Source organism: Engraulis encrasicolus, unplaced genomic scaffold, assembly GCF_034702125.1.
Source record: "Engraulis encrasicolus isolate BLACKSEA-1 unplaced genomic scaffold, IST_EnEncr_1.0 scaffold_126_np1212, whole genome shotgun sequence".
NCBI classification, from domain to species: Eukaryota; Metazoa; Chordata; class Actinopteri; order Clupeiformes; family Engraulidae; genus Engraulis; species Engraulis encrasicolus.
This window is the reverse complement of record NW_026944757.1, coordinates 36,336-40,581: the sequence shown is the minus strand read 5'-3', so window position 1 is coordinate 40,581 and position 4,246 is coordinate 36,336. Positions and strand designations below refer to the sequence as shown.

General features: G+C 44.9%; 1 long non-coding RNA gene across 1 annotated transcript; it reads left to right on the top strand.

Moving 5' to 3' along the window:
* The first annotated feature begins 501 nt into the window (after nt 1–501).
* Nucleotides 502–3,906, top strand: LOC134442217 (uncharacterized). The gene is made up of 4 exons (XR_010033337.1): nt 502–589; nt 1,322–1,384; nt 1,900–1,971; nt 3,836–3,906. It is a non-coding gene; the product is annotated as an uncharacterized LOC134442217 (long non-coding RNA).
* Nucleotides 3,907–4,246: the final 340 nt, after the last annotated feature.

Below are 4,246 nucleotides of genomic sequence, written 5' to 3'. Positions count from 1 at the left end.
CAGAGTAGAGTATATTAGAGTAGAGTTGTAGAGGCTTGGCTTAGGTTTAGTGGTTCTGGTGTTACAGGTGCTTTGGGCGGCGGAGGCATTGTCATGCGCAGGGCCTGTCCTGATGCCTGGCTGGAGGTTGCTCCACGGTTCCTTCGGCTACCTTGAGGTGGGTGGCCAACCGGGTCAGTGGAATGCCTTGCTGCGCAGGTGGGAGGTGGTCTCGCTGTGTGGAGAAGGGCGTTCACTGCAGTGCTTGTCCGGACTCAGCTGGGGGCAAGGCACCCGGTTGCAGTCTGGGGTGGCGTGTGGGCCAGCTCCGGGGCTCCACTGCCAACAGTGGCAGTGGTCCAAGAACCGTTGGGCGAAGGGTGCTTCGGCCGTCTGGGAAGGCTGTTTGGGGCAGTTGCATGGACATGGAAACCGGCTGAGGGATTCCTGAGTGTCGGGAGGGGAATGGGGGCAGTGCCACGCCGGGCCTCCAGGGGAGATGGGACTACCAGACCCACAGACGGGGTTTGCTGCCGCAGCGTGTGCATGTACACCGAATCTCAGAAGGGAGGTGGGACTGCCATGATCTCCTGGATGCACAGAAGAGAGGGTTGGTACACAACATGCAGTAAGACCCTGTTGTTTACACGTATATTGATACTTTTGGAGCACATTTGTCTATTTTAGGGAATTGAAGATCTGTTCATGTGCAAAAAAGTTTTTTTTAGAGTTTTAGTGCAGATTTCTAAGGTACACCTGTCAGTAGGGTGTGTTTAATTTGATCTTACATATTTTTAAAAGCAAATATTTATTTTATCTTCGACATACTGTTAATATAAAATAAATATTTGCTTTAAAAAATATCTGCATATGTACATGTAATCAAGACCTGAAACATGTGAAAAACACACACACACACACACACACACACACACACACACACACACACACACACACACACACTTAAAACCAGCCCGAATGCTGGACTAATGCATACTCTCAAAATAAGAAATAAAGTCCGCAACACCAGGGCTTTCATCGATCTTTTATTATTTTGATGGCCCTTAATCAGACCTAATATGAAATTAAGCCTTGGTACTGTGGCATTATTGGATTGTATTTATTTCAGTACTGTACAACATCTTCCTGTGGAAATCTGACTTGTCACTGATGGAACAAACTAATTTGCCATCTATTTTTTCTAATACCATTCTAGTACCTGTACCTCTTGATGCCATTTAGTGTTTCATGTCATCGTCAGTCCTTCTTGTGTGATGCCATCTGCAGCACACTGTTCATTGTGTGTGTGTCTGTGTCTGTCTGTCTGTCTCTGTGTCTGTAGGGCTTCGTCAGGAGTGTAGGCGACACTGGACCACTGGAACCAGGCGAATTACCAGGCCCTGCAGTTAGTATACACGCACACATTCGTACGAACACACACACACTGAGTAATGTGTGACAAGCAGGGACTGATGAGTTGCACTGTACACACGTACAGTATATACACACCCACACACAGATTTTAATGCTCCAGAGAAATGTATAATCCATTCATAAATCATGTCCTTGATAAAGTTTCTGTATCTTTCCCTTTGCTGTATATTTTCACTATGTTTATTTAACTTGTAATGCAACAAGCGTAGGATATTATTATACCTGTCTATAATATTGTGTCAGCAGGGTGCAAGAGCCTTAGCTACATCACAGAATGCACAAAAATGTTTAATAGAAGTGGACTTTTTTTAAAACTTAAAACATGTATTAATAATGCTCATGTGTGTGGTTGGGGGGGTGATCTGGAATAGACAGAGTTGGAGATAGACCGATGTTAGCAATATTTTAAAGTCTCTTGGTGAAGAGATATTCTTTCTAACTTTGGAGATTTTTCTGTTGTCCAATTAATTCCCATCTCTCCCCCAGGCTGATCAAGGGCCTACAGGCGCACAGGGAGCCAAAGGGGTCAAAGGAGAAGAGGGACCCGCAGGACAACGGGTAGGGATGGCCATTTTGTTTGTGTCAATTGGCAAATTCGTGATGGTGTATGGCGCATTCTACGCAAATCTGTGCAGCTCACAAAATAAGAAATTTTGAATACATTGGCCCTCATTTATCAAACTTGCATAGAAACCATCGCAGAAATGAGCGCAGATCTCGTCGTACGACGAAGCTCACGTGAGATTTACTAAACGTGTACCTCTCTAATCCATCTCATCGTAAGAGCGAGCAGCTGTTGATAAATCCAGTGTCTGAAAACCATGGTAATTAGAATAATCACGCCTTCTCTACAACGGTGGGAAGGAGACCGCACCCCTGAGTTTGCGACATGGAGAGACGCAAACCGGCTAAAACTTCTACTTTTGTGGTTGATTGACAGCTTGAAATTAGGCTTTACGCGAGGTAGACAACAAAATAACACGTGTAAATAGGCCTAATCAACAACAGTAGTCAACAGTGTTTCGGTTCTCAATATGGAAGGGATAGGCAAAGAGATTGATTTCCAAATAGTTACAATGAAATGTTTGATTGACTACAGTAGGCTACACATAATGAAGATATTTTTATATCTATATTATTATATTATATTTAAAAAAAATATATATATATATATATGACTATAAACCTTTTTGTAAACGAGGTCAAGAAAAGGGTCCTACGTGAAACTGGCCAACAAACAGTGCCCAAACCATTTGTTTGTGAGTTTTACATGTCCAGTGCGCTGTCCCTCTCGCGCTCATTTCCGCCCTGCTTCTCTCCTGCGATCCAGTTGTTTGGAGTGGAGTGGATATCCCTTTTGCCACCTAAATAGACAACTACAAAGTGTTATCGTACACACGCGCGTCAGGTGTGTATTCGGATAGTCGTGCGAAACGGCGAAACTCTACCGGGAAATTTTGTAGGCTATGTATTGATTGATGTGCGCCTGAACGCCCAGCTGTTAAAAAGAACGTCGCCCCCCCTTTGATCCCATGACTGAAGGCACATTCCAATATCCGGCTGTATATTGCACAATTATTCACACATCACGTCAAATCACAAATTAGATGTCTCTTGCAGTTCTTCTTGGCCTATGCCAAATTAACGCAGCGCTCCCAGGAAGGGTGCACCAATTCAAACAGGTAGAAGTTGGCTTATAGCCAAAATAGACAATGTAAAAACATTTTGTAATTATGTAGGCCACATATTTATGATAATGAGTTGTTGCTCTACAACTGCTGCTCAAGTTGGTGATCATAGTCATCCCAAGTCCAACTTGAAAATGGCGTACGCAGTCTTGAGAGTGTAAGCACAGGAAAGATGAAATCCTACGACGTGCGCATGATTCTCGTTGTACGCTGCTTTGATAAATGAGGGCCAATACATTATGATTACGCAGTGCACATGTGAATTGCACAGATTTGCGTAGCATGCACCATCACAAATGGGCCCAGTGGGTGTGCTCCAATATGTGACCTTGCGTCCTCCACTTGTGCTTGTGTTCTCGTCCCGCCTCCTGGCCCCTCCTCTGAAGAGAAAAGAATAAAGTTTCCCTGCTGTCAGCCTAGCCACAACAATTTTTGGGGGACTACTCTTCATTCACCATCCACTTTGCAAATGAGAAAATGACTTTACAATTGAGCTTTTGCGAGATATTGAGATATAATACTGTTGTCAGTGATGTCATCATGACATTACTTCCTGGTACGAGGTCACAAGCACCAATGGAGGACGCAAGGTTGCATATTGGAACGCGCCCTGTGAAGTGGAGGCAGCCATTTTGTTTGTCAGTGAAGTATGAGCAAGAAGAGTATGGACCAACTCAAGGCAATAGGACTAAGAACAATTGGTGATGAGGTGGTGTGTGTGTGCGTGCTTAAAGGGTATCCAAGGAGAGTCAGAGAAGAGGGGAAACTGGATTTCCAGGCGCTCGAGGACCCAGTGGACAAAAGGTGAGCTAGAATAACCACTCACCCCCCATACATACAATACAATGTAATGAGGACTCAATTTGGGGCCCCTTCTCTGCCTGGGCCCATGGCTGACCCCCTGTTGACTTCCCTGAGAAAGCCAGCAATTTCAACACAGAACCAATGTCTCAATCTACGCACTTGTCAGTGCACTGCTAATAACCTGCTAATAAGTCCAAGGGGAGACAAGGGGTTTGCTTCTGAGGGACAATGTGGTACAGACCCTGGCGTGCACGTGCACTCACGTGCCAATGCTTCAAACGCTGTACACGCACGCGGGATGGGTGGTCACCCTAACTGACAATCGGTGCACAGTGCACTGA